Genomic DNA, 9,197 nt, shown 5'->3' with positions numbered 1-9,197 from the left:
ATTCAGTAGACTACCCTGTTGAGCAACTTTAATACTTACGGCTTATGGGGAAATATCTAACTGCTTTATTTTTATGAAGATAGGTGCTGTTGTTATTTTTTCAGGACAAAAGAAATTGCACAAAATGGAAAAATATACCATGGAACTCTACACTTTTGAGAAGTGACGTGAGTGCTCTCGTGCATGCTTTAAACAAATGAACAATGCGGCATGCAGACAGGATGTAAAAGATATGCAGATCCGACACACTGTGAAAATTATTTGAGCTGAGCTTTCTTTGCCGTTTGGGTTCGTTGACGGCATTTAGCAGTGATGTGTTAAATGTTACCTTGCGTGCACCACTTGTGTTTGTAGTGCACAGAGCTCACAGGGAGACGTGCGCTCTGACGCTCGAGGTGGTCTTGTGCACCATCCATATCCTGCGAGAATAGTGGCACTGTCATTACTTCACACGGCGCATCGCATGGTGGGTGAGGTAGAGAAATCCTTTTACTGAATCCTTAGGAGAAATAGTTGCTGCCACGTCCTGTGACCGATGGACCAGCGCCTGCTGGCCACACACACTTCCGTCACACGGCACGGCCTCCCAGTGTTGCAGTGTAGGGACATTGGTTGAAGTTTTAATGCTGGACCACAACTTGCGTATTGTCGTTTTGATGCCGTGGTGCTGTATCGCAGCTGTGCATCTGCACATACTGTGTCAATTGTTGCCATGGACACACTTGCCGTGTTTATTTTTCAAAAATCGCATAAACGTGCCATACCATGCATTGAATCAGCATTATAATATTTTTAGTTTCCCAAGAACTGTCACAATGTCTAGTTGTAGCGTTTTTCTTTTAAAGAGACTCCATACGAAGAATGCTTCATGATGGCATCTTTACCTTCTACCGTGATCATTCAGCGAGCACAAAGGTAAGCGCTGCAGCTTCTGCAATGCTTTTGTCTATTCCTTTCAAGCACACTACTCTCAATGTATCATTAGCGCTGAAATACAACACCGCCCGTTGCTCAAAGCAGCTTCAGTGTAGATCCCAATCGGAACAATAGGCACAGATTAGTGGCAGTATACGCCTTTCTATAGTCATAAAAGGCACGCTAGCATAGTGGGGCATCTGAATTCTCGGAAAAGCATTCAACTCCATATATCTGCAAATAACTAAGCTAGAGCAGACACTGTCGAAATCCGTGCATATTACGGTGACTTGGTGCGAGAACTTCAAAGTACGGCTTTTCCTTCACTTTTTCGTATTTTATGCTTTTGCTACGGCTCTTGCCAAAGTTACAGTTCCTCTTGTGGTATATTAAAGGGTAATTTATTAATCACCTAGGCGATGTCTTTCCTTCGTTTGGTTGCACTGTATGCATCAGTGCAATAAATGGGTCAAACGGCATAATACGAAACGTTGACAGGCCTTTCTGACACGACACTCGTGGATAACATTTTGGTGCGGCTTGGGTGAGACCGAAAGAGAGAAGTTCATCCATATAATCACAAAGGCCAGGCACTGTTCCCTTGTGGCCTGCACCCCTAGTGTTCAAAGCACAGTCAGTGGAGTAGCAGCTAGTCTTATCGATTCATACTGAGTATCACAAAGTGAAACACTGCAAGAACTGTAGCTTGGTTGATGAGACAAGGCACACACAGGTACAGCTGAAACATGTGGTGTGATCAACATGTACAAGGTTAGGATACTCTTCACCCTTTTTGTATTTAAGACTTCTTAAACTTTGCCCACAATCTGATTAAAGCTTTCCAGAGGGCATTGTTGCAAAACCTACAGAGTTCCTTGGAAAATCCTCCCATGTACCTGCCATGTACGTTGCCCCTCCTCCTCGATGTGGCATGCAACATGGCAGCAGCAGCAATGGAACAGTTGAAGAAGCGAAGAAAGGTTCACTTTATAATAGGGTGCGTGTAAATAAAACTGATCGAACACAACTGATTCGGCTTCCTCTTTTGTCAAGACAATTGTCAACAAAGCAATGGAGCAATTTCACTAGGGCGATACTAATGAATCGTGCATAGAAATTCTGGGAAGCACCGTCAGCTTTCTGGCTGTTTACAGGCGGTGTTGGGGAGGTGGTTTTGGCAGGGAATGCGAATGCATGATGGATGGTCATGGCCATCGCCTCACATCAACGATGTTCAATGTATGTGCAGCATTAATCAGTTCTCTAGACCAAGTGAACTAATGTCACGGCAGGCCACCACTTAGTCGCATGATAGATTTTCAAACCTCGCATGCTTTCTTTGGGGCTCTGGAAAAATTAATGAAACGTGAAACTAAAATCGGCATGTTGGAGTTTTCAATGCATCCATCACACTGCATTTGTCTATTCTTGAAACAATTTTTTTTACCAAATGCATACAGAATGAATTTGCGGTATATCCGAAGTGCATTTTGCTTGTTTTGGTCAAGCAGCTTGCAGAACAAACCCACAAAGTTCCAACGCAGAAAGGTAACGCTTCTTTTGAAGTACGCAACTGGCGAAACAATGTTGCTAACACGCAACAAGTGCAATACTTGTCACCGATTAAAAAAAGAAAGGAACTGCTACACACCATTTCTTGGTTCCTTGACCATTTATTTTTCTTGTGTAGTTGATGTTTAAAACACCTTGCAATAGCAAATGCAGAGATATAAAAAAATCAACGCACGAGAGATATGGACGCTGTGGTGTAGAGTAATGAAGATATGATAGTTTTGCAAGCACATTATTTAGTCTGAAATAGAGGGATACAACATATACACCACAAACATTACTTTTCAATACCGATAAAAGTATGGAACTCGTGCGCTACAAGAGGGCTACGGATGAATCTTGGGGGCCTCGGAGTCTGTAATATTCAGCTATACCTAAGCACACAAGTATTTTTGCATTCAGCCTCTACCTCCGTGCAGCTTTGTGACCTGGAATGGAAAACCACAGCCGTCGAGCTACTGCAGTGGCGACATCAGAGTAAAAGGTAATAGCGAAAAATTAAAACGTTAATAATGTGGCCATGCAACTTGAAATTGAAATTGATTTTATTCATTATAGATTACAGGTTATAAAAAAAATAATATACAGAAGGAGGTCCCATAGTCAATGACTGTATCGGGACCTCCTGTTATGTTTAAATATGGCTTTTCTAAAGCAAAGAATTGAACTACATTAAAATCATATATAAGCAAACATGGAAGAAAGTAAGTACTGGAGAATGCGAAACAAGATTACGAGTTAGTTACAAGAAATCTAACGAAGGAAATTATACAACTGGAAGGAACAAATGCAGCAAAACCAAATGAACTAAAGGAATTGAACAGCGACGGACATTTTACCCAAGCATGCAATAAAAAAAGAATTTCAAATATACATGACCATAAATGCAACAATAGAAACAACAACAAGAAAACAATTTCGAAATACACATGACTATAAATAAGAAAAAATATGTGAGTAAAAATGATATGTCACCTGAAGCTTCTATTTCCAATTTCTCTGGTGTTGCAAAAAGGAAAAACATTTTGAGAAGCTGTAGTGTACGATTTTCATATATTAACAATTGTACATATGTAATTTTCCTTAAACCATGCAGATATTTCATAAAGAGGTTTGAGCACAGAGAGCCCGGCGTTTATGCAAAGGTGTTTCTAGGTGAGGTGGACACACTTTGCAACTAATAATGCGAACTTCAGAAAATTAATTTTGAAAAATTCAGTAACCTTGGGGGCAGCAGTCTAAATGGCATATTTGGAGGCAGTCGCATTTGAATGCACACTCTTTCTTTTTCTAAATTTCAAAAATTGCACTTCTTTTGAAATATTCGTTATTGTATTCAATTGAGTACATTCAGAACTTCGTGCATGCTGCTCCACATCAGGCAACAGTGCCCCGTCGAGAAGTGTGGGGAAAAGCTTAAATGATAGGCTGACACAGCACACTGATACACATGCTTGCCAGGCCAAGTGTGTCGTATCAGTAGCTACAATGACTGGCCATGATGTTGTTTCAGACTTTCTCGTGCCTGTTGTCAGAGGGGGGGTGTTTCCATCCGATAACATAGCGGGGCCTTCACTTCTGTGCTCCTAGCACACTCGGTTCCAATATTGCCCCGATTTACCATTGAAAATGAATGACTAATATCTTGAATTGGGTGCAACTTTAAATATTTCTAAGAAATGAGGGTGCATTAAAATGTGACTGCCTCCAAAAGTTGTGGAGTTCCTAAATAGAGGGATTCCTCTGCAAGAATGCCACATTTGGCGCGCTGATAACTTTAAAAGAAGAAAACCTGTATGTTAAAAAAGCCACCATTTTCGCATACAGTGTTCACTGGAGCATTTCAGGCAACCAATATTCAAGCACCTTCTGTCTACAAAGAATTCATAAAGCAATGTTATGCACTAAGACTGGAATTGGTTACGAACACTGGAAATATATCTGTGCAGGAAAGACTTGTTGAGGCAGTTGCAGCAGTCTGAAAAGAGGGAAAAACCTTGCATAAATGCAGCTCTAGCACTTTTATGCTACTAACAGATGAACGCGCAGACCTTGATGGATAATGTTACCAGCAAAGAGTGAGGATACAGAAAGTTGCATTGCTACCCATACTGGTTACATGCCAAGCATTGTGTTGCTGCTCTCTGCGTAGGACCTATGAATGAAAACCACCTTCCACATGGCACAGTAAGCTCCCAATCGCTACGTGTAGGAAGACTTACAGGTTTTTCAAATGCAATCATGACGTAGAAATACGAGAGCTTTTCTTTTAATGTGCTTGTGGTGAACAAGTCCCCCAAACATGAAAAACTCTGAAGCTATAATGTCATTATTATCTTAAAGATGCACTGCACATTTTTTAACGCAGTATGGAAACATTCACAATATACAATGCCATTATGGACATGAGAGCCATATAATATTGTACTGCGTGCAGCAAGGATAGCACAACCTCACAGAAAAGATTGCTCTCTTCCGCATCCTTTGAGGCCCCCTTTATATTGTATCGCTTATGATACCGTGACATGGTACGAAACCATGATGATGTAACTTATGATCGTGTTACTCTTGAATGAAACGTTGGGCACACATGTACATCCCTGCATTGTAAATCTGGAGTGCCCTTACAATAAGCACACTGTGAAAAGAAGAAAAATAAGGGCAGCAGCAAGAACCAGGCAGCGCAATGCTCTTTCCAAATTCTAGGCTGCTGACGGTTTAGGTCACCTTCGCCGCAGAACAGTAGTGATATGCGGCGAAGCTTATTTAACCTCATGCATTGAAGCATATTTGAAGTTAAAGAGGAGACTGTCACAGGGCCCCTGCTGGTGCTTATGGTTACCCGACACTATCAGCCTAAGTACCCACACTGCGACCTCATCATGCATTTGGACAACACCAGTCGCCATGGGAAAACCTCTGTGCCTGCTGGTAATCTGAATAAGAGAATAAATTGTTTCCAAACTACAAATTTCACCAAGTGGCAAACTTGGCAATGCTTCTGGAACCTCATTCTAGCGTACTCTAGTACCACGAGGATGCTTAAATATCAAACTGCATTAAAAACCTGCAAAGAGATCGCGCTAGCTTCTAGCTTACTGAATGTTCGCTTCACTTTCTACATCACTGAGTAGGCAGTGTTCAATTGGCGCTCCCGCTTCACCAAAGCAGACGTGGGCTGACGAAAGCACGGCGAAGGCGAATAATGAGAGCGCAAGCAAACATCCAGAAAGCGAGATGCTTGTTTGAACTCGCCCTTGGATTTGGAGAAAGCAAGAATAATTTCAACACCAAGGACAACAGGTATGCGTTCAACAACTAAAGCTTCTGAAGAGGCCACTTACAATTCAGCACTGCGGAAAGACTCTGATGAGCTCATGTCCGGCGCACGCCGGAGTGAGGGGTAACGAGAGGGCGGACCGCCTCGCTCGAGATTATAGTATCCGAGCGACGGAACGCACTCTCGTAGAATCTCCGATCACAGCAAAAAATATCTTGGAGGCACAGAGACGAGGAAGCCAACGGTATAGCTTTCCAGACACATCCTTGGACTCAGCGCAAATGCGGGACTGGCGACGACTACAAGCCCGTACATACCCACACCTACTCCTACTACACCACATACACCCCACCCGGTATCCCAACACTTGCCCTTGGTGCGGAGGGCGCCCATCTCTTGACCATATCACATGGTCGTGCCAGAGTCGGCCACAAGCAATCCAATCACCCCTTATGGGGCAAAACTCCAACAGTAGGCAGTGGGAGGTGTGGCTAGCCAGCACGGTGCGGCAGGGCCAATTGGCCCTTCTCGACGAAGCCCGGCGTGCCGCGATCGCCAGTGGGGCCCTGGGCTGAGGGACCCACCCACTGGACCTGAATTTAATTTTTTTAATAAAGGTTTTATGCTACTACTACTCATGCTACTTATGCTACTACTACTACTAAGCCTATGGAAACGACGAAAATTTGTGCTCGATTTTTGAGGCAAGAATGATGACTGTAATAAAACTATCCCGTGTATCGTTAAATCCAGCGCAGCGCGTGTAGTCCGGAGACTCAGCTTTCGATTGATGCCTATCTCGACTCTCCAGATATGGCTTAAGACTGTTCCCGAAAGCGATTTTTGTGACACTGTCGTGAAAATTCACGTTGTATCTATAAAAACATAAGCGTACCGCTTGGCGAAGCCCCGGTAGCCGTGGCTGAGTGGTAGATTAGCGAGCCCCTTTAGTCCCGCGTCACGGTGGCCGCGGTTCGATTCCCGCTTCGCACTTCTTGTTTTTAAAGCCGCATAGGACCTAGTTTTGTAGTCTCTCACTAGATGGCAGAAACACAAAACTCAAGATTTTCTTTCGGTTCTGGTTTTACAGTGGTGCTCTTGAAATATTATGCTTTCTATGTTTCCTTCATAAAACGTAGCAGTATCGTGTTCATTTGTTAAGTCATCGGTTTTATGAAGATTTTATTCATTGGACATCATAACTTGAAGCTTGCGCATGGCTTTGTGTTATGAAAAAAAGAAACTTTCGTGCTTTGTAGCGTGGAACGTGGGAGAACAAAATGGCTATTCTTATTGCGTTCTCCTTGAAGGTCCGTTTCCTTCGACTTTCGGCTGTCCTTAATGGCACACACGCCGAGCGAATCACGTCCACCTGTGCCCCAATGCCACCCGGTGGCCAGTGCCAATCCTATGCAACATTCGTGTGGAACAAAGGGTCTGCTAGGCTGAGTCGCTGCCCGAACGTTAATTATTTCTAAAGAATTATCCAAATAAGAAATGCACCAACTAGGAGAAGATGTGCAGCGCCTGGATTAATAGCTACTGTTAATGTGTTCCCCACAGCCAAGTGGTATCAATCCGTATGTGTGGCCGTAAAAAACCATTTGAATAAATGGCCCGTGCTGTGCCTGCCCCGGTGTCTCCACAGAGAAGCTAGCTTGGCTAGCCGTCAGCATTTAGGATCAACATATGGTGTCCTTCGTTCGGTGCATTTGCTTTTAATGCGCAGCATTCTTTGGCGAGTACCCCAGCAATTTGGTAGCAAAATCGCGCAAAATCGTGTCTGTAACGCCAAAAGCTTGACGCATTTCCCATATAAATATATAGGTCTTCATAAGAAGGGTTGGGGTGGCCAACTTGAAATTGGAAGTGACATCAGCATAAATTTGGGCGTGATACAGAGATGGGCCAAGCTGAATTTTGTAGTGATATGGGAGTGGCCCTACCTAAATTTGGGGTGAAACGGTAGCGAACCAAGCTGAATTTGAGGCTGATATGGGGGTGGCCCAACCTTATTGGGGGATGATTAGCGGTGGGCCATCCTAAATTTGAGGTGATCGAGGGGTGGGCCAGCTTTAGTTTGGGGCTGATATGGGGCTGGGTCAACCTCGATTTGCAGGTGGTATTGGAGTGGGTCAATATAAGTTTGGTGGTGTTGTGGAGGCGGGCCAATCTGTATTTGGTGGCGATATGGGGGTGGGCCAACCTAAATTTTGGGGTGCGTCGACTGGAAATTTGGGGGACGATTTATGGAAATTCGTGGGTGGACCAACTTGAAATTTAGGGGTGGCCCAATTGAAATTGGGGATTGGGCCAACTCCAAGTTTAAGGCTGGGCGACAAGAAAATCGGGCATGGCCGACTTTAAATTTGGGGGTGGGCCAATTAAAATTTTAGGGTGTGCCAACTTGAAATTTGGGGATGGGCCTTTATAATGTTTCGGGGTGGGCGAATTGAAATTTGGGGGCCTGTTTACGAATAGTTAGACAACACCAGTGGTGTTTCTGCATCTTTTTCATCATCGCAAAGTACGTATATTAATAATTGTTACCAAATACACCTCAAGGTGAGCTACCACTCGAGCCTTCCCAGCCCACTGAGCTAGTAATGTCACAGGAGTGCTCTCATCGTGACGACTGCGACATTCTATGTGGAGATCCACAAGAACAAATCGCAGACCGAGCTGACCGTTTTCACACCAATGCCATCGCTAACACTACTCGCTCGTGCTAGAGGCAACACAAGCTTACGACGATCATATTTAAACTTTCACTCGCACGCTAGTCGACACGCTCTCAGTGCACAATTTCGTAAATCATCTGGATAGGAACCTTGCTGGATGTTTTACTGTTACGTTGCGTCGTTTTTCACGAAAGCCTTCTCCCGCAAAGAGAATACATTTTTGAGATTGACGAGGCAAGCTAGTATATAACTCATACGAAGCAAATGTATAAACGGTTATAGTGGTTTTTCTACAATGAATATAATAAATAAGATTTCAGATGCTATTGTTTCGACCGGGCATGACAACGAGTTTTTCCCGCCTGTCACAGTGCTTTGACCGAAAACCTCATCATTTTGCTCAAACGTGTTGCCTTAATACTACATGTGCTAAATGTACGAAAGTGCGGTGCGTGGTCACAGCTTCAAAGCCAGTCTATTTTGTGTACGGTTGTTGATATTGTAGTAATGTGGAGTTTTCTTCTTTATAAGAGCACAAAAAGAAAAAATATAACAGATGATAGCTAAGCGCAAAGTAGATTGGAAGATCTGAAACCAGCAATTATTTTTAATTTGTGGGTTGGTCTTCCCCGCTGGTAGATCGCTGTCCGATCACTTCAAAGAATTTTGTTTGCGTGCAACTGCAGCAAAATCGAAGATACTACCATTTCATTGCCAGGACCTTTACGCCCTCCACACACACAAGAAGG

This window comes from Dermacentor andersoni, chromosome 10, assembly GCF_023375885.2.
Source record: "Dermacentor andersoni chromosome 10, qqDerAnde1_hic_scaffold, whole genome shotgun sequence".
NCBI lineage: Eukaryota > Metazoa > Arthropoda > Arachnida > Ixodida > Ixodidae > Dermacentor > Dermacentor andersoni.
The sequence above is the reverse complement of the archived record's forward strand: the minus strand, read 5'-3'. Positions refer to the sequence as shown.